Below are 25,958 nucleotides of genomic sequence, written 5' to 3' on the forward strand. Positions count from 1 at the left end.
ACAGGCAACGGGAGCTGCAGAGCCAATTTTTGAGGTGAGCATTCAGAGCCTCCTGTCTGTCCTAAGTATAGGAACCCTACGGGAGACTGGTTCTTGAAACTGTGCAGATCAAGGGCAAGCAGGGAGCCTGGCTTAGCCTCACTGTGCCATGAACCACTCTTTTAATGGCCCATTCAACTGTGCTGACCTGAGCCGCCAGGGTTTTTTACCAAGTGTGTCAGTCGAAAACCAATCACCTAGAAACCTACCCCACTCCCTGGGTATGTCTACACTACCCTCGTGGAATGAGGAGTAACGGTAGTTCGAACTAGGTAGCCTAGTTCGAACTACCTAGTTCGTGCCGTGTGTAGCCGCGCAGCATGGGGTTCGAACCAGCCGGGATTTAAAAATGGCGGCGCCCGGCTTATGCAAATGAAGCCCGGGAAATTCAAATCCCGGGCTTCATTTGCAATTGTGGTATGCCTACATTACCCTCCTATTTCGAAATAGGAGTGTAGTGTAGACATACCCCCAGTGAGTCTGGAAGCTGGAGCCCAGCCTGCGTAACAGCAGGCCAGAGAACCTGAGCTGCTGTGGGGAACAATAGCTGGTGGGGAGACGCAGAGCTGCCTTCAACCTGTGACCCCCCACTCCCTGTGTCCAGTGGAAGGCCTGTGACTGCACAGCTGCTTAGGTGGCTCTTACCATCTCCCAGCTGTGACTCTTTGGCCCCTAGGCTAGAACCAGATTGTGGTCAGAACTGTGCAGGCAGCTGTGAAGAACCATAGACCCTCCATCTGCCCTGGGTAGAGAAATGGACCAGGGGTTGCTCTCAGGCTCCCACCCTATCTCAGGCAGATGGAGGGACTTCCCAGTCCAGCTTCAGGTTCCATTTTGGATAGAGTGCAGGGCTTCAGAGGAAGAAACAAGGCAAGGATGGGACCACAGAGAGGGCAGGGCCTCATGCTCACCACTTTCAGGGAGAATCCTTTGTCCCTGATTCAGGCACAAGAAGGAGTGTTATGGGTCTCTGAAACAAAGAAGAGAGACAGGATCTGTGGAACAAAAGAGTCTGTTTTGGGGGGAAAAAAGGAATAAAACCCAACAAAAGAGGAATTGTGTTGTAAGTATTATAAGTCATTACAGGGAACTAAGAAGGAACTGGGGTCAGGATGCCTGCAGGCCTACTTCAGGCTATGAAAGAGCACTCTGGGATGGCACCCATTCACAATAGTCATTTATGGAAATGATGTGCCACCTGCTGCCACTACCCCTTCCCTGCTGTAAGTCAGCACGATCTTGTAATAAATTTTGCCACTATGGTTGTGATGAAGTTGTCAGGATGAAGCTACACTCCATTCAAGGAGCCTGGGATTTCACATTATGAAAACACTGCACACAGTCAGCATCTGTCAGACAAATGTAAATATCTGAGCTATTTCATTACTGAAAATATGCCTATGGTTAAAATTACTTTCCCATTCACATGTTCAAAAAGAGATTATATTTTTAAAACTATTTTTAAAAAAATCTAAAAGTGATAACATAAATAAAATGTCTCACCACCTGACAACAATTCTGAAACAGCTAAGATATAAAAACCCTCAGCACTGTGATATTTATAATGAAAATACCCAATCAACAGCTTCCTTGTGGATAATGTGTACCTTTTCCTACAGTGTTGATATGTGCTATCTCGGCAGTTGCTGTGAAATAATAATGCAGCCAAGCTTTGAAAGAAACGGGACAAAAATTCTGTAATAATAATATTTTGCTTTTATTGCCTACCAATAAAAATAATCACCTGCTCTCCTTGGTATCTAGAGCAGTAAAGCCTCTGTATTGCTTTATACTGCAAAGTCTAATTGACTGTTGTCCAAACAATGGATATAAAGTGACATCCTACAAACTTGTCTTTTGTCTGTTCACCACAGTTAGCAGGAAGAGCTGTGGGGTGATTTACTGTTCTTGCTCATTGTGATTTACTCAGCAGACATTCAGAAAGTGGCAGGACTGAAAGTGCTTGGGAAGAGTTTGACAGCTAGACCTGTGGGCTAGTCAGCGAAATATTCTGGTTGGTTATAAGCTATTCTCAATGGAACAATATTTTGGTTTTATTCAGGTTGTTATTGGCTTATTGGCTCCCTGTGCTCTAAAAAACAGGTTCATCTTAAGGTTTTGAATTAAATGTTTATGGATTCTCATCTTCTGTAATTCACTCTCTGCATAAATGAGCTGAATGCTAACTACAAGCAGGAATTCAGAATTTTAAAAGCTATTTTTAAAATAATCAATTGAGTCATCTTAGGAGCACAGCAACAGCATAAATTCCCCCCCCCCCCAAAAAAAAAAAATCCATGAATGGTGGATATATGGAGCTATATAAAAACATCATGCTTTAGTACCGCTTCTAACAACCTTGATTGCTTTTTTGCATAGATTTACAAAATTCGCTGTCGAAGGGAACACAGTAAACTATTACCTGTTTGGATTTTAGCAAACATTTGATACCATTAATCAGATTGTTGCAAAGTCTGTATATGCAATAGGGCAGTGGTTCTCTAAGTGTGGGTCAGGAATCCAAACTGGGGCATGACCCCATTTTAATCGAATCACCAGAGCTGGCATTAGAATTCCTGGGGCCCAGGACCAAGTTCCACTGACTGGAGCCAAAGCTAAACCTGGGGACTTCCGCCTTGATTGGTAGGGCTCATGTTACATGTCCCCTCCCCCCCAAACACACACCCGGGGCTTCAGCTTTGGACCTCCCACCAAGAAAGGGCAATGGGTAGGCAGGCTCACGCTTCAGTCCCTGCTCCTGGGGCCGTGTAATAATTTTGGTTGTCAGAAGGGAGTTGGGGTGCAATGAAATTTGAGAATCCCTACAATACACCTTATATCCTCACCACACTTTGTCACTTTGTCACAACTTTCACTTTGTCACCCACAATCACAACCTTTGCTCTGCGTGAATGCAAGGACTGTTCTGGACAAATGCCACCAGCAGCAGCCATCTCCTGGAAAGCAAAGAGAAAAACTGTTAAAGGTTGATAGAGATAGCAACTCTTCACAGCATTCTCACGAGAACCTACTCTCTAAAATACAGGCAGGGGCATAAAGCCACAGACTTGCCCTCTGTTTTGTTAGCAATAATAGTAACTATTAGTATTCCAAAAGTACATAGAGGCCCACCCGATATCTAGAAGCCATAGTGTTATGCACTGTACTATAAGACAGTCCCTGATCTGGAGAATCCACAATTTAAATAAACAAGCATAATAGGGAAGGAGGGATAGAACATGCAAGTAGAGTGACTGGGATGATGGATTCCAAATGGTATGCTACTTGCCACAAATTTTAAAAATATTTTGCATGCTTTAAATTTTTTTATATAAAATATATATTATGGCAGTGTCCGTGAAGAGGGAAGGCAGGAATTGTTTTGCTGAAAGGTAAAACAAAGGAAGGAAAGGCGGTAATGAGGTGATGTCTATGATATAAATTTACATTAGTATAAGCATGTCACTCCAGGGTGTAAAAAATCCACATTCCTAAACAAATAGCTTTTCTAACCTAAACTCCAGTGCAGCCAGTGCTATGCTGATAGGAGGACTTCACCCATCAGCAGGGCTGGCCCAAAAGTTTTACCACACTCAGCAAACTATTACTTTGGTGCTACCCCCAATTCAATAAAGAGAAAAATGAGAAGTCTAGAATGAAATTTTACCTTTCTGTACTTGAACAGTGTAAAAATAAAAATAAATATTTTATTGATTTGTTTCCACTTTTCATTAATCCTAACACAATTATACAATGTAGGATAACTTATACAGTGGCTGACACTTTAAAGTTTTAACCATTTTGAATTGTACACAGTGTTGCTGGTCAGTGCTATGAACAGTTGCATTTCAAGTTGCAACTGTCTTTCGTTGAAAGGAACTGATTTATGGAAAGCTGTGAAAATCTTGATTCCTTGATACTGAATGAAATTTTTTTTTGGAGTTGTCATCCTTTTTCACTGGGCCATCATTTTGTGTAAACATTTAGAACTTTGCTTTTTGTGCTTTAGCTTTCGCAAATCGGGCAATATGTTGTGTGAGACAAAGTTTTGAAGCTATTTCATGTTCTATCGAGATGGTAGCTAGTCCAACAAGTGTCTGTTTCAGCAAGAAAGCATGAAGGTATGTATTTATCAAGTTTAACTTTGAAAAGCTACACTCCCCATTAGCAACAGAAACTATAAGAGTCAAGAGGATCTGAAGAGCAATGACCTTCCCTAAGTGGAGAGCAATACTGGCCCAACTCTATGACTGGCCAACACTGGGGGTGTGTCTAGACTACATGCCTCCTTCGACGGAGGCATGTAGATTAGCCAGATCGGAAGAGGGAAATGAAGCCGCGATTAAAATAATCGCGGCTTCATTTAAATTTAAATGGCTGCCCCGATCTGCCGATCAGCTGTTTGTCGGCAGATCGGGGCAGTCTGGACGCGACGCGCCGACAAAGAAGCCTTTCTTCATCGGCACAGGTAAACCTGGTTTCACGAGGCATACCTGTGCCGATGAAGAAAGGCTTCTTTGTCGGCGCGTCGCGTCCAGACTGCCCCGATCTGCCGACAAACAGCTGATCGGCAGATCGGGGCAGCCATTTAAATTTAAATGAAGCCGCGATTATTTTAATCGCGGCTTCATTTCCCTCTTCCGATCTGGCTAATCTACATGCCTCCGTCGAAGGAGGCATGTAGTCTAGACACACCCTGGGATACTGAGAATAACTGAACTGCCAGACCCTATCCCCTGGCAGCAAACCCAGGCAGTGCTCTTTTGAAGTTATGCCGTGGTACATTTAACTGTGTTTACATGCACAGCCATGCTCCACAATGTGAAATAAATCATATAAATCACTCATGACATGACAATGATGCTCTGTTTTACAAGTACGATATTTGATACTTTCATTTAAAAGATAACATAATCATATATTTTAAAATAAAGAAGGACATTCATTTGATCTAATTTGGTGCCCCTTAAAGCCTGGCACTGTAGGCAACCACCTAGTTCACCTATAAACAAGAATATTCTTAGAACTGAAAAAACAGATTTTTGTTCATATAGAAATGTCAAAACTGCAGAATTTTGACAATTTATCCCCAAAGTTTTCAAGTAAAAAAATTAATCAAAATCAACTCTTTCCTAGGAAAAGTTTTTGTTTTCAACAAATACACATTCTCCAATGTAAAACACTTCATTAACAAAATTTCCAACCATCAGTGCAAAGGCATTAAGAAAAACTAAATTTACAACCCACTATGTCTGTAAATTCATAGAATCATAGAATACTAGGACTGGAAGGGATCTCGAGAGGTCATCGAGTCCAGTCCCCTGCCCTCACGGGAGGACCCAGTACTGTCTAGACCATCCCTGATAGATATTTATCTCACCTACACTTAAATATCTCCAGAGATGGAGATTCCACAGCCTCCCTAGGCAATTTATTCCAGTGTTTAACTACCCTGACAGTTAGGAACTTTTTCCTAATGTCCAACCTAAACCTTCCTCACTGCAGTTTAAGCCCATTGTTTCTTGTTCTATCCTCAGACACCAGGAAGAACAAGTTTTCTCCCTCCTCCTTGTGACACCCTTTTAGATACCTGAAAACCGCTATCATGTCCCCTCTCAATCTTCTCTTTTCCAAACTAAACAAGCCCAGTTCTTTCAGTCTTCCTTCATAGCTCATGTTCTCTAGACCTTTAATCATTCTGGTTGCTCTTCTCTGAACTGTCTCCAATTTTTCCACATCTTTCTTGAAATGTGGCACCCAGAACTGGACACAATACTCCAACTGAGGCCTAAACAGCGCAGAGTAGAGCGGAAGAATGACTTCTGTGTCTTTCTCACAACACACCTGTTAATGCATCCCAGAATCACGTTTGCTTTTTTTGCAACAGCATCACACTGCTGTCTCATATTCAGCTTGTGGTCCACTATAACCCCTAGATCCCTTTCTGTCGTACTCCTTCCTGGACAGTCGCTTCCCATTCTGTATGTGTGAAACTGATTGTTCCTTCATAAGTGGAGCACTTTACATTTATCTTTATTAAACTTCATCCTGTTTACCTCAGACCATTTTTCCAATTTGTCCAGATCATTTTGAATTATGACCCTGTCTTCCAGAGCAGTTGCAACCCCTCCCAGCTTAGTATCATCTGCAAACTTAATAAGCATACTTTTTATGCCGATATCTAAATAGTTGATGAAGCTATTGAACAGAACCAGTCCCGAAACAGACCCCTGTGGAATCCCACTTGTTACTCCTTTCCAGCAGGATTGTGAACCATTAATAACTGCTTTCAAGAAACTGTTATCCAGCCAGTTATGCACCCACCTTATTGTAGTCCCATCTCAGTTGTATTTGCCTAGTTTATTGATAAGAATATCATGCAAGACCATATCAAATGCCTAACTAAAGTCTAGGTAAACCATGTCCACCGCTTCTCCCTTATCCACAAGACTTGTTATCCTATCAAAGAAAGCTAACAGATATTGACTCTATGTGAACAAGTGTATTTAGCTCAGTACACCTCAGTACAAACAAATAATAACAAAAGAGAAAGTTCTGGAAAGAGGAACAGAAATTATCAGGACCTGACAGGAAGTACCTGTGAAAAAAGATGAAAAAGGGTAAATATATGTAACTTCATTACGTAACGGTCTCTATCAAAGGTTTAAATATACCAAGGTGGTACATAATTGTTTAATATAGAACATGGATGCATAATTAAGAGTAATGGAATGAGTTTTAAGGAAAAATTCAGAAACTAATCACTGACAGGATCTTTGCAGAATCAGGCCTAGCTGGAATACAAGAAATGGGCTTCTGTTTGTGTTATAGCAAACAATACAAACTGCTAAATAGGTAACAATTGTGTATTATTTTAAACAATAAATACATAAATACATCTAAGGGAATAGTGATCTTGCAAGCAAAAAAGGGGCTAAGTGCATCAAATAAATCATTTCTTGCAAATTATTCTCTCCACTCTAATTATAAGTTATTTAGTTATACCTGCAGTTAGATGCTATTCTCCTTGGTTCATTATTATATACTAGGGGACAAAAAATCTTAAGTGTCCATTGCAATTAGATCATATCCACATACTTAACATTATGGATAACTAATGATGAAAGGAAAGGATTCCAAGTTCCAACAATTTCATATACCTCTGAACTTTCATCCTGAGGGTATTTTACTGTTCTTACTAATGTGTCAGGTAGTTTAAACTATTTCCCTTTTATAGGTCTTCTATTGTTTTTTTATCACATGTGAACATACCTCATTACCCTTTATTGTGCTATTTAATGGTCACTTGTTAATTTTTTCCCTTTTTATGATCTTTTAGAGATAGGTGCTCACCTATGGAAAGCTAATAGTCCCAAATGAACAGAGATTTATAAATAAAACACCAATACATAGATAACTTTTTGGCAAAGTTAAGTACCAAATTACTGCCAAGCACTGTTAGCTCCAGTAACTATCACTCATCTGACAGAAAATTAAAGCTGGCTAAAAATTAATTGGCGTCCTAACTGGAAATGAGTAGGGCATTTACTCCCTTGCACATTATTAACAATCTGGCTGTTAATTGTTAATTGACATTGCTAATATACTTCTTTTTGCAGGTTTCTAAATAACAGCTACACACTGAAGATCAGACTGTGGTCTGAGTCGCGTGGCCATCTGCAGACTGGAACAAGACAAGGGAGAGAGGATGGTGGAGTGGAGATCTAAGACTTCCCCCACCTGCTTGGTGAAGTTACAAGGGCAAGCACCACTTTATTCACAAGTGCCCAAGCTCTTATTCCTCCTTATTACCCTTAATGGAAACCTAAATCGGTCCACAATCTGACCTTCAGTGTATAATTGTTTGTTAAAAATGTGCAAAGAAATGTGCAAAGTTCTTGTTCATTACCGATTTCAATTCCCAGCCAGATTGATAATAACCCTAGCTACAAAGGAGTAAGACACTTCCAAACTTTCATGTGTGAGCTACCTGTGCTGCAGGTTGCATGACAGGAGTAGAAGCAAAGCTTCTCCCACCTCACTCTGTGAAGGTGGGAGAGGCAGGGACTGCATCATACTATCTCCCTATGCTCTGGCTACTAGATCTGTTCTAGTACTGACTGGCATTTGTTGCACCAGATATGAACCTAAACTTATTTACTTCCTCCCCATAGTGTCAAGGAGACCAGGAGACAAGATTATGACTCTTTGAATCCTCATCTGCTTTTGGGGGCTGCTCCTAGAGCAGTACAACAAAACATAGTTCCTTGCCAGGGTAGAATGTAAGGTGACAGTGTAGCCCCATGTTTGTAATTCATGTTCTTTGCAGAAATTAAAATCGTATCATTATCTAAAAATGCCTGGCCAGATGTACCTATTGACAGGTATCTCTATTCCTGGGTTTTACGTTTAAATTAACTGGCTTTTTTATATTGTTAGAATTAAATTTGCAGAATGAAAATGGCTTCCGATACAAGATTAATTATGCTTTCAAAACAGTTATTACTAATGATCAAGAAAAAAAGTGCTCATGACAAAATATTACACCAACAAAGTGTCAGATGAAGGGGCCACTTTACATGAGGAATCCCTTTCAGAGTTAAGTCCCAGAGCTCAGAAGCAGGAAGAGTGATTGAAATCCTGGCCCCTTTGAGCTCTCACAGACATCATTAGAGCAAGCATTTCACCCAGTATTTATGATGAGCTAGTTTTTGCCATCTGAGCTCAGAAGATATAATACTTTGAACCACAAGCAGTCCTTTAAGCATCATTGAGTCTACTTGTGACTGAGGTACTACTCGGTGTGAGTAAGGATATCACAATCTGGCCCAATACGAATGTTGCATTGGGCAAGAATCCCAATATAATTCTTTTGTCATACATTTATGAATGAAGTACAGATTGGTGTATTTTTAGTACTGTTTTTCTCTTGTGGCTTTTTTTTTCATAAAATCCTTCCCTGATGAGTCACTCAAAAAGTGGTTTAAGATGCAGATTAATCTCAACCTAGTCAATTCAATGCCAAATAAAAGCTCAACTTCATTTTTTTTTACTTAGCAAACAAAATTCAGTTTATTTTAGATAAATGCACCACTGCAAAGCTATTGTAATATATAACAAAGGATAGAAAAACATCTGTAGACTATAGATTTTCTACAAAAGCTGAAGTCAAGATGATCTATGTTCTTTTCACATAAGTTAGTTATTTTCTATTTTAGAAGAATAAAATAATATTTTAAACTTAATTATCATTTTAAACTGAAATCATCTCCCACTCACTTCAGTGTAGGATCATCATGCTCCTAACAGGCAAATTATTCAAAGAAGGCTAACAAAAGCTGGGATGTTCAATAATCAATCCAGCAGGCTGCATAGCATTAATCTACCATTGCAGAGTTTGACCTCCTCCATAAGAACAAAAATCTACCCTTAGACATTGTCATCCTCCTACTTGGTGGTTTATTCTGTTCCTAATTTCAGAGTTTAACCATCTAGATATTGAATACAAATTGACTGTCAAGATGACCCAGACACTATGAGAGATGAGTAAACAAGTTAGAATAAGATAAGAACCACAGAGGTCATTTGCCCAAAATTCAAACTAAATTCAAAATTAATTTTCTGGTGTATTTTTAGTTTAGCTATTTTCACACACTTCTATACTGCTTTTCCTGAAGCCAGAAATGCCAAAATGTCATCTCCTTTTCAGTGATGCCTATCAAATACTTGACAACTGTTAAGCTCTTTGGGTATGTCTAGACTACATGCCTCTGTCTGCAGAGGCATGTAAAATAGGCTACCCGACATAGTCAATGAAGCGGGGATTTAAATATCTCCAGCTTCATTAAAATAAAAATGGCCACCATGCTGTGCCGGATCAGCTGATTGTTGGCACAGCACGGCAGCCAAGATGCGGATCAGTCGACAGGGGAAGTCTTTGTTGACTGCTCCTGTAAACCTCGTTTCAGAAGGCATAAGGGAGCGGTTGACAAAGGCTTCCCTTGTTGACCGATCCGCGTCTTGACTGCCGCACTGTGCCGACAATCAGCTGATCCGGCACAGCACGGTGGCCATTTTTTTTTTAATGAAGCCAGGGATATTTAAATCCCCGCTTCATTGACTATGTCGGGTAGCCTATTTTACATGGCTCTGCCGACAAAGGCATGTAGTCAAGACATACCCTAGGGCTGTGTCTACATTGGCACCCTTTTCCATAAAAGGGATGCTAATGAGACACTTCAGAATTGCAAATGCCGCAAGAGATTTAAATATCCCTCGCGGCATTTGCAATTCCAAAGTGTCTCATTAGCATCCCTTTTATGGAAAAGGGTGCCAATGTAGACACAGCCTAGATGTACAGAAACCACATCTATCATGCTGACCAGTATTGTCTCATTGGCTTTGTCTACACTACAAAGTTTTGTCATCAAAACCTGCCTTCTGGCAACAAAACAATGAAAGCATAGAGTCAGAAATGTGACTTCTGTCAGGAAAAGCGCCTACTTTTGGCCACAAACAACTTCCACTCCTACAAGATTTTTTCCCCTCCCTTTATTGTCAACAAAGAGCCAATGTAGACTCTGCTATTTGTTTTCTTAACAGAACTGGCTTCTGCAAGTATCCCACAATGCCTGCCCTGATGACTGTGCTCAGAGTTTTGTGATCTCTGCTTCTCTGTAAGCTTCTCTTACCCTTTCAAAGCTTTAGAAAGCATCTGATAGTTGAGTGAGCTGCTCACTTTGGGGAACAAAGAAAGAACAATCATTGGAGTGCTCCAGACTGCTGCTGCAAGGGGAGGGGACAGGCTGCTATGCTACTTTGACATTCCTCAGCAAGGAAAGTTCACAGAGCTACTCATGATCCTGCTCTTGGCAGTGGAAGAGACTGTGAGAAAGCTATGGGAGAATTCCAAGATGCGTAGAGATCAGCCCTGCCTTCCCACAACACGGCACTGTGGGATACATACGCACAGTGCATTGCTCATACTGTCAATGATCGTGTCCTCAATGTGGACATGATCTGTCAACGGAGGGAATAAACGTGAACACCTTCTGGTGATTTTTGTTTTGTCGACTCTTTGGTGTCAACATAGTTTTGTTGACAAAACTTGGTAGTGTAGACATACCCATTGTTTACCCCCATCAGTATATACTCATCTGCTGGCTCTTTTCTTATACCTGGATTAGGGCAGGGACTGTCATTTTGTTTTGTGTTTGTACAACCATCCACACAATGGGGCACTGATTTATTACGTCCAAATACCATGGTAAATAAATAAATAAGAAAAAACATAAGAGACTTCAGATAGTTTAGATAATCTAGAATTAAATATTCACATTTTTTGGTGCTTATCTATACTGGGTGTCGACAGCTTTTTAATTTGCTTATTACTACTCATACTATCTTTTGGTATTTGATGACATCAGCTACCTGAAAAACAGAATTTTCTTGTGGGGATAAAAGATCACTCACCAGTGTTAAATCACGTTTTGTACTAAAAATATCAGAGTTTGATTAAAATATATTTTCTTCATGAGACATCTCACACAAATGCACTTCCCTTACATTGCCTAGAGCAGAGGTGCACAAATGAAGAACATGCACCCCAGGATGCAGGGCCGGATTAAGACATGGGCTAGCCGGGCAGCTGCCCGGGGAGCCAATCTATGGGGTGGGCGCCTGATGGTGGATGTAAGGGGTGTGCAGCTCCTCTTATAGCCCCCACAGCACTGGCCAGCAGCGCCCTTCCCCTCATGGCCACAGGGCCCTGCACGGCCAGGCTCGGGCCGCCCTGGGCGGTGCACCAGCGGCAGTAGCCAGGCTGGACCAGCCCAGGCACATGCACCCCATTGCCACCAGTGTCCGCACGCCCTCCCCAATGTGCCGGGTGAGGGCAGGGCCGCGCATGCGCCCTCTCCCACGTGCGGGGGCAGGGCCACACATGCACCCTCCCCCAACCCGGGGCACAATTAATCTGTCTGCCATCAGAATGGCTCAGTCCAGCTCTGCCAGGATGAAGAGGACTCAATAGGATGTCTGTGGGGATTCAAAGAAACTGGGATTGTCTGGGTCCTACATGACCTGCTGCCATAATACCAGAAGCAGGATAAAAATTAAGTGGCTAGTACAAGATGAGGTAAATGTGGGATAAAAATACAGTCCTTCCACACTGCAAACAAAAGGAATACCTCAGCCAGTAGCCACCAGTCTCCAGCTGCCCAGCTCTGAAGATAGCACTGCCACCAGCAGCAGTGCAGAGTAAGGCTGGCAATGCCTTACCCAGCAGCTGCTGCTCTCTGTCTGCTCATCTCAGAAAGCAGCACCACTGCCAGCAGCAGCACAGAAGTAAAACATTACTTCAGATTACAAGAAAGGGCAAGCATTAAGGGAGGAGGAGCACAACTGGAAAAATAATTGCATACCGCTAACCTAGAGAATGATAACCACAAAATGGCTCATTATTTTACAGTCCATTTGTATCAAGTTTGCTTCAGCTGAATTTAGCCGTGATTTATTTGTGGTAGAAATCAGCTGACATGTTTAACTCGACAGGCTAGCCCTTCTTTGCTCCATGGAAGCTCAAAAGCCTGTATCTGTAATCAACAGAAATGGATCCAATAAAATATATTACCTCACCCACCTTGTCTCTCTAATATCCTGGGATTAACAAAGCTAAATCATCACTGCATGTGTCACCTCAAGCAAGTGATTAACTCTACCTCAGCTCCCCACAAACAAAATGGCTATAACATTTCCCTACCACATAGAGTGTTGCCAATATAATGTCTTTTGTTTGTGAGGTACTGTGGTGGAGAGGTCTATACACACCTAGATAAAAGATGCTGCCTTTCATGTGATGTTCCTTCATTTTAAATTGAGAGTAGAGGGAAAACGTGGACACTAAGATTTAGGTCCCAATCCTATCTATCTCATGGAACCACAAAGGACCTTGAGAGGTCATTGAGTCCAGTCCCCTGCCCTCACAGCAGGACCAAGTACCATCCCTGACAGGTTTGGCCCAGATCCCTAAATGGTCCCCACAAGGGTTAAGCTCATAACCCTGGGTTTAGCAGGCCAATGCACAAACCACTGAGCTACCCTTCTCTCCCTGTAAGCTGTTGAGTGACTCCTAGAATCCAGTTAGTTTTGGGCGGCATCGAGTGTTTTCTAACATCAGATACCCAGTTTGACTGTCACCTACCTAAAATATTTTTGTCCATCAAAAAGTGTAATTAAGAAACAGGAAAATATCAAAACTGAGGAACTACATCCTTATTTTCAAAGTGTATCTGCTCCTTTAAGATTTTTAAAATCTTCACAAGAGAGAGTTTTCTCTACAATAGTGTACTAATGCACATCCTAAATTCTTTATGATTACAGGAGATTAAGCAAATGGAATTGAGCAAAACATGGTTTTAAAAGAGATGAGTGGAGGGATTTATCTTCGGAGATATTCCAAATTGTTTTATAACCTAAGATTTTTGAACAGTTTGGCACTGTAGTACAGAACTGATTTGCAGAGGTCTGTGTTTCCATTAAATATAGCATCACCTGTATATAAGGACAATTTAAAATTATGCTTCCCCAAACAGATATTTGCTTTGGGGGATTCTGCCAGCAACAGTGATCAGAAAATACTCATAAAGTCATTGTTCAAAACAACATAATATTCATTGTAAAACAGAAGCAAGGAGACAGCCACACTGAGCAACCTATTTTTAGCTGGCTTGTAGCCTGACAGCTGTTTGCAGGCTCACTTTGCACCTCAGTTTTTCTTCCCAGAAAATGAATAATTTGAATAATTGCATTCCCACCTACCCAACCTGCACATGCAGGGAACAATACAGAAGCACGGCTATTTGCAGTGGAATTATGGTAACAATCCACAGTTGCAATATGCACTTGAAAAATAGACGTTCCCTTAAGAAAATGTATCATTACATATCTGACCAATGATCATTTCAGTCAGTTTACATTTTACACACTTCCACACTGGGGCTATGTCTAGACTACGGAGTTTTTCTGGGATATCCCAGAAAAACTCCACCATATCCAGGAAACGCATCTGCTCTTCCGACATTTTTTGTGGAAGAGCAGACGTATTCTTTCAGAAGCCCTGTTTTCCTCATGCCATGAGGAAGAAGGGCTCTTCTGAAAAAGGAAGGTTTTCAGAAATTTGGCCCAGTGTAGACGGGCCAAATTTCAGAAAAGCCTCTTCTGACAAAACTATCAGAAAAAGGTACACAAATTGCAGAGCACAATTTGCGTACCTTTTTCTGATAAAACGCAGCAGTCAAGACATAGCCTGGGAAACCTATACTAGAACTCAAGACATACCTTGAGATACATTAAAATATCAGCTTTATGGGTGGCACAAAGTAAATAAACATTAATTTATTCCTAGAATGTATTGGTAATGGTGAAATCTTGTAACTGTGTTAAAGTTAGATTTCAATTAGTTCCAAGCCAAATACAACCAGCATTTAATCTGGTAGTATAATGCACAATGCTTTGATTCATAAATTAATTCCAGAAGGAAAATAATTTAGTCTGACTTCCCACATAACACAAGCCATAGAATTTCACACAGTAATTACTACAGTACAGAGAATGATTGTTCTGTGTTGTTTGAGGTAGGCCCTAGTAAACCTAATAACGTGTGCATGAACTAAAGCATACTTTCAGAGTATTGCCAACTGTAAATGTTCAGAAAGCATGAGTTAAACAACTAAAAATCATGGTTCATACTTTACAGCTTTTCCCTGCAACCATGAGACTTAGAAAACACTGGCGTTGTTCAATGAATGTTAAAAATAAATCCCATATTCATAGGAATAAAAGAAAGCCATCAGACACGAACAAGAATTGGCAATACTGCTTTAAAAAAACCCAACATCTGATCTTTAATCAAACAACTCCACATGAGGATGAATTAATTCATTCCCTAGGTAAGCTGGTCCACTGGTTGATTACCCTCACTGCTAAAAAGTTTTGTTTATTTTCAGTGTGAATTTTTTAACTTAATTGCCAGTCACAGGAGATCCATGGATGATAGGTGAACCTTCTCTTTAGGGAGGCTAACATGCTGGACCCACCCCTTCTGCCCACAGCCAGAGGAGCCCCAAGATGTGTACTCACACAGCTGAAAAAGTCCCAGCCCATCTGCCCCAACCAACTCAAGCCACTTGCCAGTCTGACCCCCAGGCCAAGCCACCAGCCTGAGATGCCCAGGATGACCCCAGCTTCTGCCTGGCAAGAGCTCCAGTCTACTGGCAGGGTCTCACCTCTTGCCAGCTTCAGGAGGGAGGAGAGGGAGGTTGGGACTTAGGGCTCAGCCTGACCTGACCTTTGATACCCACCATGCATATTTCTATGCCTTTCTCTACTATATGAAAAGAACCCCATGAGATAATGAAGACATGTAGTGCTACTTATTTTTCAAAGGAAAAGAGGCTTAAACTTATTTGTTCTTGTGTTTTTGTGTGCTCTCTATCTGCCTCCATCCATTCCAAAAGCAGCTTTCTGGGGATGGAGGGGCAGCAAACAATCTCTTCACACCTTGGGACAGTTTTACAGTTTCTTATTTAATTAAAAAGTTTTGGGGCATAAAGAAGTTTTTCATTGTATCCAGTGGTCAGCTATGTGTGTGTGAATCTTGTTTTCCTCTGTATACTACTGCTATTTTCATTATTTCAAGAGACAGAAAGGTAATTATTGTCTAGAGATAGTGTAGGCCTGAGGTGCCCGTTCAGTCAATGGTGAGCTCATGACACCATCTATAGATAAATATCTTTAATGGACCTGTGTATAGTCAGTCTAAGGCCTAGGAAACTAGATATAACTATATCACTCAGGGGTGTGAAAATCAGTTAAACTGACCTAACCCTCAGAGTAAACATAACTAAGTTGACAGGAGAATTCTCCCATTTATGTAGCTAGTGTTTTGGGGGAGATGGAGAATCCATGTCAGTGGAAGAAATCCTCCCATTGGCATAGTATCTTCACCGAAGTGCTACAGCAGTGCAGCTGGGCCACTGCATAAGATTATGTGGACATGCTCTAAGATCCCTATGGGGTTTTATTACTTTTGTATCTATGTTGCTCCATAAGCATGACAGGCTTTGAAGCTGCAGAGGCTTCTTCTCTGTCGTCAGAGCACTCTATGTCAGATTTCAAGCCTCTCTATTCCTACATCTGCAATCTGAAACCCTGCCCCTGCCAAAAAGTGCAGAGAATTTAATTCCTCTCAGGTAAGAAATATAAGCCAAATCCTGATAGGCCTGTCCTATGATCCTAACTGAGGAACACAGACAGAGCCATAGAAGAAGTTTCTACAGCTTCTGCCTGCACCATTCTTTGGAAGACAGAGCTATAAATATTTTACTGTTGCGCCAACAAAAATTCACCCTGTTTACAAAAATAAACAAACAGTTGAAATTTAAAATAAAAACAAGAAGGCATCAGTGGGTGTACAAATGCAGCTTATTGTGTTACACCAGAGCACTTCAATTTGTTTGTCAGCTGCCCTCATCAGCATCCTGTGAAGAATTCAGGCCCCAGCATGTCTGGTCCTTCTTATATTAAGATGGATCTGTTCAATTTAGGATGGAATCTGGGACATCCACAGATCATATCTCTGTATAAAGCTGAAGGCAGCTGCAATATGCTCAGTTTTATGCAAACGAAGGGTGATCCTCAGTCTTCTGAAAAGGCACTAATACGTCCTCCAGTTGGGAAAAGTGTGGGTGTTTCAGTTTCAGTGGCTGTATCAAGTCATGTCTAAAATTAAAATTTGCCAATCGTTTTACAAGTCTCCATCATTTTAACACAATGTATACTGAGGCTATTGTAGCAGTTACTTCAAGGTATTTGTGGTGTGGGACGGGGAGGGGATGAAGCACAACAAGCAAAAAATCTCCCTGCTCCAATCAGACAGTTGAGTGATTATATTTTATACGAAAGGCCGCGTATCAAAATAACTCTGTCCAGTTCTGGTTTGTTTCAGTATATAGTGATAGAGGTCAGAGGATTGTCTGTTTTCTACAGTGCTTCTCTATTACCTCAGACACCTGCTTCAAGATGTAGAAGATATCCTGGAGCAACATTTTGTTCCATAGTGATTCTTTTCTCAGGACTTCAGAATATGTCAGTTTTTCACTCTGAGCTAGTAGAAAGAAAATCGATAAGGGGACAACTTGGAATGGCACCCAACAAAAGTGTTTCACTAAGGCATGTTGCTCACCTTTAAATAAAGGCCAAATGGCAAGGATAAATACTACAGTTTATTTATTTGAAGAGTAACTGTTCTGCACCTAGGAAGCCTGAAAGGCTCATGTGTTCTATTGTTTAAAATGTTCACAGCGTGCAAAGTAAGGATATAGCGTGTACATTTGAAAATGCTGTTTTGCTAATTAACTCTTTACATGGTGGCTGTGTCTACACTGGCACCCTTTTCCGTAAAAGGGATGCTAATGAGACACTTCGGAATTGCAAATTCTGCGGGGGATTTAAATATCCCCCACGGCATTTGCATGAACATGGCTGCTGCTTTTTTCCGGCTCGGGGTTTTGCCAGAGAAAAGCGCTAGTCTAGACGGGATCTTGCGGAAAATAAGCCCTTTTCCGGAAGATCCCTTATTCCTACTTGCCAGTGTAGACACAGCCTACGAGATCTTAAACACTCAAAGAACTGTGATGCTTTCAACTCAGAAATATATGTGTCACCTTCTAGAACCAAACACAAGACTTCCAATGCCCATCCAATATAGGACAAAAGAAAGACTCTGCAATTAAACATACGTAAAAAGCATTGTGTGATCATTACTTTATCTTTGCTATTTGCTGGTTTTGAAACAATAATCATCTACCATGAATTAAACAGAAACTAGAAAACTAGCATGAAGTTTCTACTACAACCATGCCAAGAATTTTGAAAATGAAATGTATCTAGCTACTAATATTTTCAAGATTATATGCATGAAACTAATGCCCCTGATGTCCCTCCCCTGCCTCCAATCTGGCACATTTGCTATTTAGAACCTTCAGATTAAAGAACACAGTTCCCAATCCAATTTGGGGATGCTTTAGGTGGGAGATCCCCTAGAGCTATGACTGTGTTGCGTCTCTTCAGGAAATCAAATGAATCATCTGAATCAATAAAACTCACCGAGCTAAATTTTTGTCATCTTGAATGTTATGTGTAACAACTGCTTATGTCTCATTAAACAAGCTAATTCTTTTCTCTGCTTCTAGATCTAGCACTGTCTGTCTCTTCATATGCCTACTTGTGTAGGGTAAGTTGTCTAATGTGTATGCTTTAGCTTCTGGAGTCAAAGTTCCATGCTTAAAAGTGGGCCCTATTGGCGCCAGAGCTCAGTACAGATAATTGGATAAATCAGCAAATATAGGATGCAGAAGACACTGTTAAAGCAAAAATAATTTCAAGTGGTAGCATAACAGTTAAGTATAAATTGTATAATCCATTCAATGTGTCCAAATTCAGTTTACCACAGGCCATCCCACATTTCCCGGTAATTTGAAAAACATTATTATGGCAGGTTTGAATCAGATCTGATCTAATTTGTCTACAATGCTCTGTATTTATTGTGATGCTTGTTCACTACACTGTCATCAAATGTACAAACAGCTGACAACGCAAGAAGGAATTCCAAAATATGTTTTTCCCTTGCCAAGACCTTTTCTACCCTTTCCAAAAAAATGTTGACTGAATTCTAGAAGGGTACAAGAGTGACATCACAAAACTAAGAAACCATATTTCCCTCCTCTTACTTATTCCATGCTATCCCACGCCACAAAACACTTGCTAAGAAAACACACAGATTAAAAATGAAATTCACATGACACCTTTAGATTTTAAAAGGGGTAAGTACTGGAGTTTGTCATTCGTTCTAATCTTTCACATCATTTACAGAAAAATGTTTCCATAGCAAAGGTTTATTGAACTATTATTTAACATTTTTCTCACAAAGTATAACAGCTGAAAACACATTATGGGGTGTGTAATATGGCATGCATGTTTATTTGTCTTTCTTAGCCTCATATTTTCTAGACTTGGATCAAACACACCACTGAACTTGCACTGGTGGGATTTACATTGTCTGCTTTTAGTATTAATAGCATAATCAGCATTCATGCATTGGAGAGGGTCTCTTGGCTTTCCTTCTTATAGATTTTTGAAGAACTCTGTAAGTTCAATTAATGCAGTTTTGAAAGGGTTGTTCTTCCTCACTATTAAAGAACAGCTTGACCTACTGCTCACAAACAGGGAGGCACTCGTAGGGAAAGTAGATGTGGGTAGCAACCTGGGAAGCAGTGGTCATGAGATAGTAGATTTCAGGATCCTGACAAAATGAAGAAAGAAGAGTAGCAACATACACACCCTGGACTTCAGAAAAGCAGACTTTGCTTCCCTCACGGTATGTCTACACTAGCCCCCTAGTTCAAACTAGGGTGGCTAATGTAGGCATTCAAACTTGCAAATGAAGCAAGGGATTTAAATATCCTGGGCTTCATTTGCATGTTCCCGGGAGGGCACCATTTTAAAAACCCCTTAGTTTGAACTGACTGCCTGCGGCTACACGCGGCAGTCAGAAGTTAATCCAAAGTAAGTCCTTAGTTCAGATTAACTGTTACACCTCATTGCAGGAGGAGTGACAGTTAATCCAAACTAAGGACTTAGTTCGGATTAACTTCTGACTGCCGCGTGTAGCTGCGGGCAGTCAGTTAGAACTAAGGGGATTTTAAAATGGCACCAGCCCGGGAACATGCAAATGAAGCCCAGGATATTTAAATCCCAGGCTTCATTTGCAAGTTCGAATGCCTACATTAGCCACCCTAGTTCAAACTAGGGGGCTAGTGTAGACATACCCTCAGGGAACTGATGGGCAGGATTCCCTGGGATGCTAACATGAAGGGGAAAGGAATCCAGGAGAGCTGGCAGTATTTTAAGGAAGCCTTATTAAAGGCACAGGAAGAAACCACCCTGATGAGCAATAAGAAAAGCAAATATAGTAGGTGACCAGATTGGCTTACCATGGAAATTCTTGGTGACCTTAAACACAAAAAGGAAGCTTACAAGAAGTGGAAATTTGGACAAATGACTAGGGAGGAGTATAAACATATTTCTTGAGCGTGCAGGGGAGTTATCAGAAAGGCGAAAGCACAATTGGAATTGCAGCTAGCAAGGGATGTGAAGGGTAATAAGAAAGGTTTCTACAGGCATGTTAGTAATAAGAAGATGATCAGAGAGGGTGTGGAGCCCTTACTGGATGAGGGAGGTAACCTAGTGACAGATGATGTGGGAAAAGGTGAAGTACTTAATGCTTTCTTTGCCTCTGTCTTCACAGAGAAGGACAGCTTTCAGACTACTGCACTCAGGGGCAGCCCTAGACTAGCTGCCAGCAACTGGTGCCCTAGGCGAACCATGCAATCGGCGCTCCCACCTCCAAACCCCTCAATGATATTGTGCCACCATTTGTCTCCCCATTTAACTTGGCCCTCTAGGTGACTGCCTAGTTGGCCTATATGGATGGGCCGCCCCTGACTGCACTAGGCAACACAGTATGGGAAGGAGGTGGGCAGCCCTTGGTGGAGAAAGAACAGATTAAGAACTATTATAAAAAGCTAGACATACACAAATCCATGGGTCCAAATTTAAAGCATCCAAGAAAACTGAGGGAGTTGGCAAATGTCATCGCAGAGCCTTTGGCCATTATCTTTGAAAACTCATGGAGATTGGAAGAGATCCCGGATGATTGGAAAAAGGCAAATGTAGTGCCCATTTTAAAAAAGGGAAGAAGGACATTGGAGGGAACTACAGAGCAGTCATCCTCACCTCAGTCCCAAGAAAAATCATGGAGGGGATCCTCAAGGAATCCATTTTGAAGGATTTGGAAGAGGTGAATGTGATCAGGAATAGTCAACATGGATACACCAAGGGCAAGTCATGCCTGACCAATCTGATTAGCTTCTATGCTGAGTTAACTGACTCTGTGGATATGGGAAAGTCGGTGGATGTGATATACCTTGATGTTAGCAAAGCTTTTGATACAGTCTCCTACAATATTCTTGCCACTAAGTTAAGGAAGTATGGATTGAATAAATGGATTGTAAGATGGACAGAAAGCTGGTTAGACTGTCGGGCACAAAAGGTAGTGATTAATGGCTTGATGTCATGTTGGCGGCTGGTTTCTAGTGGAGTGCCCCAAGGATTGGTTCTAGGGCTGGTTTTGTTCAACATCTTTATTAATGACATGGATGAGGGGTGGATTGCACCCTCGGCAAGTTTGCAGATGACACTAAACTAGGGGGAGAGGTAGATACTTTGGAGGGAAGGGATAGGGTCTAGAGTGACCTAGACAGATTGGAGGATAGGGCTAAAATAAATCTGATGAGGTTCAACAAGGACAGGTGTAGAGTTCTGCACTTGGGACGGAAGAATCCCAAGCATTGTTACAGACTGGAGACTAAATGACTAAGCAGCAGTTCATCAGAAAAGGACATGGGGATTACAGTGGATGAGAAGCTGGATATGAGTCAACAGTATGCCCTTGTAGCCAAGAAAGGAAATGAAATATTAAATTGCATTAGGAGGAGCAGTGCCAGCAGATCTAGAGAAATGATGGTAAGGAGACTGGACTTGATGACCTCCTGAGGTCTCTTCGGGTATGTCTACACTACAAAGTTAATTCGAACTAACAGCTGTTAACTTTAATAGCGGCTATACATATAAACCGCTAGTTCAAATTGAACTAACGGAGCGCTTAATCCGAACTAGGTAAACCTCATTCTACGAGGACTAATGCCTAGTTCGAATTAAGTAGTTCAAATTAAAGGCTGTGTAGCCACTTAATTCAAACTAGTTGGAGGCTAGCCCTTCCCAAGTTGCCCTGGTGGCCACTCTGGGCTAAACCAGGGAAACTTTTCTGCCCCCCTCCCGGCCCCGGAGCCCTTAAAGGGGCACGGTCTGGCTACAGTACTCGTGCCAGTTGCAAGCCTGCCAGCACCCAGCCAGCAGACCCTGCACCTGGCACAGCATGAGACAGCCACCCACTGCCACCCAGCCCTCTGCCTGTTCCCAGGACCAAGCTGGCAGCTCCCAAGAGCCTGCCCGGAACCGCAAGAGGCGGGCACCCACCTGGTCTAGTGAGATCATGGACCTCATTGAGGTTTGGGGGGAGGCCTCCAATATCCACGACCTCTGCACTAAGCACAGGAATGCAGCCGTCTACTGCAGGATAGCTGCCAGCCTGGCCAACAAAGGCCACATGCGAACCCAGGAGCAGGTTTGCATGAAAATCAGGTTGGTCCAGTGAGACCCCCGACCCTGAGCCCTGAGCTTAAAACATAAGAACATAAGAATGGCCGTACTGGGTCAGACCAAAGGTCCATCTAGCCCAGGAGCCTATCTGCCGACAGCGGCCAGCACCAGATACCCTGAAGAGGATGGACTGAAGACAATGACCAAGTGATTTGTCTCATGCCATCCATCTCCAGCCTTCCACAAACAGAGGCCAGGGACACCATTCCTACCCCCTGGCTTATAGCACTCCATGGACCCAACCTCCATTAATTTATCTAACTTCTCTTTAAACTCTATTATAGTTCTAGCCTTCAGAGCCTCCTGTGGCAAGGAGTTCCACAGGTTGACTATGTGCTGTGTGAAGAAGAACTTTTGCTTATTAGTTTTAAACCTGCTGTCCATTCATTTCATTTGGTGTCCTCTAGTCCTTCTATTATGGGAACTAATGAATAACTTTTTCTTTATTCACCCTCTCCACACCACTCATGCTTTTATAGACCTCTATCATATCCCCCCTCTTTTCTAAGCTGAAAAGTCCCAGTCTCTTTAGCCTCTCTTCATATGGGACCTGTTCCAAACCCCTAATCATTGTAGTTGCTCTTTTCTGAACCCTTTCCAAGGCCAAAATATCTTTTTTGAGGTAAGAAGACCACATCTGTACACAGTACTGAAGATATGGCGTACCATAGTTTTATACTTCTCCTCTTCCCTCTTCCCCTGGCTTCCCCCTTCCAGCTCCCTCCTCCCAGGTTTCCCCCTCCCCTCTTCCACCCTCTCTCTTCCCCTCTCCCACCTCCTTTTCCCAATCTCCGCAGAGGTTAATCCCTCCCTCCCCCCCCCCAGTTTTGTTAAATAAAGAGAGTTTCTATTTTTGAACACGTGTCCTTTATTTTTTACATCAGGAAGGGGGCTCATGAGGGGTAAGTGGAAGGAGGTGAGGGAGGAATGGGGCACGAGCCCCCGATGGGGAGGACTGGGGTGGCTCTGTGGGTTCCTCGGGGTGGAAGCTCTCCTGCAGGGCCTCCTGGATCCTGACAGCCCCCTGATTGGCCCCCCCGAATGGAAGCCTGCAGCAAGTGCAGCCGGGCTGATGGCACTCAGGGCACTCCAAGACAGGACTGCTTTGCTGTCCCTCATCAAGTTAGACAAGCAAGCGGGGAACCCTGAGAACTGTCTGTCCAGGGTGGGGGTCGGGTCCCTTTAAGCACAGTCCTCAGCTAGCACAGTCCTCAGCAGCATCTCCACACTCTAAGTCCTAACCTGATGCCCTGCCGGCACTGGTTCCGGCCAGCCTTAACTTCGGTTCAGGGTCCACTCAATGTGGACATGCTAGTTCGAATTAGCAAAATGCTAATTCAAATTAGTTTTCAGGTCTGGATGCACTAATTCGAATTAGCTTAGTTCGAATTAACTAATTCGAATTAAGTTAGTTCGTATTAGTGCTGTAGTGTAGACATACCTTTCCAGCCCTAGGATTCTATGATTCTATTTGTAAGATTTGCAAGATCTGATTTGCAAGAAAGACACGTAGGTAGTTTAAATGCAACATTCTGGGAGTAGGGCAATGGTCCTGCTCTTGTGGGGAACTTCCCTGGTTTATATGCTACCCCAGTGAAATGGAAAGTCCTCACCCACACTTCCTGTCTGACCTCAATGGCTCCCCTTCCATTCTCCTGTGTGGCAGAGTCCTGATAATCCCAACAAGGCTGGGCCCAGAATTCCTGAGAGGCCTGACTCACAACCTTGGGGCAGGGGTTAGGATGTTCCCACTGCAGGGTGCCGTCTCCTCACTGGACGTTTCACTGACCCACTGATCATTGCATATAGTTCAAAGCAAATACAGTTTATTAAAGTCAATTTTTTTAAAAGAAGGAAAAAATTGAAAGGGTTAAAGGAAAACGCGTTACCCCATGCCGTGGCAAGGGGACATCACAAACAGCAATCTCTGAAATGTAAGGGCAGTTCACAGTCTGTTCCTCCCATGTCTCAAACCTTCTTCCCAGGCCCTGGCTGTGTTTCAAGGATTCTGCAGGTTGGTTATTTTCTCTGGTGGTGGCCACACACCTTCAGGCTTTGGCTAGCAGGACACTTCTCCCCAGCATCAGCCCCCCTTTCAAATCTGGCCTGTAAGACCTCTTGGCTGGGGAGGTGTCTCCCTGCACTGGGCCCTCTGCCCAGGGTTCCCCTCAATTTTCTGAGCTACTTACTGCACTTGGCTCCAGACTTCCTCAGACACCAGCTCCATTCTGCCTCAGCACTGATGCCACTTGTCCACCAGCTCCTTGGATTGCGTTTTCTAGCCCCTTTGGTTCTAGTTGCTACAGTTCTTCTCCCAGGACAGGACTACTCTCTCTTGACTGCTTCTGTGGCACCGCCTCCACGACTGACCTTCCCGGGCTGCTTCTCTGGCTTTTGTTGCTGCGGCTCTTGTCCCAGGTGAGGAAGTCCCAGCGGGGCACTGGTCATGTGCCTCAGCTGGAGAAGGGCTGGAACAACCTCCCTATACCTCAAACCCCACCTCCGCTGCCCTTACTCTACCTCTGCCCCACCCTTGCTCCATCCCTTGTTCCAGCCCCTACCCTGCTTCTTCCCCCAGCCCAAGGCAGCCCAGGGAACCAGCAAGGCCAGGGCTAACACCAGCAGCAGGAATCCATCCCCTCAGCACCCTAACCCTAACCCTGAAAATAAGCAGCAGAATGGCTCTTGCACAAGAGGGTATAGACTGCTCCTCCTTGCGCAAAAGCCCCTTGCTCAAAAATGGCAGCTCATTAAGTATGCAAATGAGGCATGGCGATATTCATCGCCATGCCTCATTTGCATATGTTCTTGCACAACAGAGCGCAATGTAGATGTAGCTTCAGAGTCTGGTCTTTTCCACCTTCCCCCGGCAAAGAGCTCCACACGTTGAACCTGGAGAAATAATTTCTTTGAGGTTTTTGTTGTTGTTCATTTTGTTTTTTAAAATCTGCTGCCTATACATTTCATTGGGTGAGCTTCTTATGTTAAGTGATTGAAGGAGTAAATAATATTTCCTTATTCTATTTATTCCACCCTATTCATGATGTTCTAGACCTAACATACTGAATTGTCCCAGTCTTTTCAGTCGCTCCTCATATGGAAGCTATTCCTTGCCCCTAATCATTCGAAATCCACTATACCTTTTTTTTTAGGGTAACCAGGTCTGCATACACTATTCAAGATGTGGGCTTATCATGACTTTATTGGAGGTGATATGGTATTTCTGTCATAGAATCTATTCTATTCCTAATGATTCCCATTATTCTATTAGCTTTTTAGATCACCACTGCACATTGAGCAAATGTTTTCAGAGAACTATCCACAATAATTCAAAGGTGTCTTTCTTGAGTGGCGACTTCTATTTTAGACCCCATCATTTTTTGCATGTATAGTTTGGATTACATTTTTCCATATTCTTTACTTAGCATTTATCAACACTGAATTCCATCTGCCCATGTATTGCTCAGTCACTCAGTTTGGTGAAATCCCTTTGTAAATTTGACAGTCAGTTTTGGACTTAACTATTTTGAGTAATTTTGTATCTTTAAATTTTGCTACCTCACTGTTCAACCCTTTTCCAG

The 25,958-nt window shown here is 42.4% G+C and overlaps 1 long non-coding RNA gene across 1 annotated transcript in view; it reads right to left on the reverse strand.

The window, feature by feature from the left end:
- Positions 1–740: 740 nt before the first annotated feature.
- Positions 741–25,958, reverse strand: part of LOC142827069 (uncharacterized) — a 64,127-nt gene continuing 38,909 nt past the window's right edge. The window contains exons 2-3 of the long non-coding RNA XR_012901455.1: positions 2,886–2,996; positions 741–1,009 (exon numbers count right to left, since the gene is read on the reverse strand). This is a non-coding gene — a long non-coding RNA (uncharacterized LOC142827069). The remainder of the gene's footprint in view (positions 1,010–2,885; positions 2,997–25,958) is intronic.

Source organism: Pelodiscus sinensis, chromosome 1 (genome assembly GCF_049634645.1).
Source record: "Pelodiscus sinensis isolate JC-2024 chromosome 1, ASM4963464v1, whole genome shotgun sequence".
In the NCBI taxonomy this organism is placed as follows: domain Eukaryota; kingdom Metazoa; phylum Chordata; order Testudines; family Trionychidae; genus Pelodiscus; species Pelodiscus sinensis.